The following is a 690-nucleotide window of genomic DNA, read 5'->3' on the forward strand; positions in this document are numbered from 1 at the left end:
CCATCGTCCACTATCATTGCCCACTACAATCATCCACTGCCATCATCCACTGTCATCGTCCTCTGTCATCATCCACTGTCATCGTCCACTGTCATCATCCACTGTCATCATCCATGATCATCATCCACTGTCATCGTCCACTGTCATCGTCCACTGTCATCGTCCACTGTCATCGTCCACTGCCATCGTCCACTGTCATCGTCCACTGTCATCGTCCACTGTCATCGTCCACTGTCATCATCCACCATCATTGTCCACTGTCATCGTCCACTGTCATCATCCATGATCATCATCCACTGTCATCGTCCACTGTCATCGTCCACTGTCATCGTCCACTGCCATGGTCCATTGTCATTGTCCATTGTCATTGTCCACTGCCATTGTCCCCCACCTGTGAGAGGGGGTGGGTCCCGGTGTGTTCAGGGTAGCAGCTGCGTTCTTGCATGGCACTGTGAACGCAGGCCTGGGCAGGCCCTGTTAGTGCCTCTGCGCTGAGAAGGCTCAGGCACGTCTGCCCACCGGCTGCTGGAGCTCATTGTGTTACCTGGAGTTTAGTTTGGAACTGAATTCTCACTTCTGTGAGACAGTACCAGTGCCTCCGGGGGCTGGTGTGGCCATGAGCACTGGAGACCCCACTCTGGGCTGCAGTGCCCGCCTCTCTTGGCCCTCCGGGGGCTGGTGTGGCCATGA

Source organism: Dipodomys ordii, unplaced genomic scaffold, assembly GCF_000151885.1.
Source record: "Dipodomys ordii isolate 6190 unplaced genomic scaffold, Dord_2.0 Scaffold87, whole genome shotgun sequence".
Taxonomy (NCBI): domain Eukaryota; kingdom Metazoa; phylum Chordata; class Mammalia; order Rodentia; family Heteromyidae; genus Dipodomys; species Dipodomys ordii.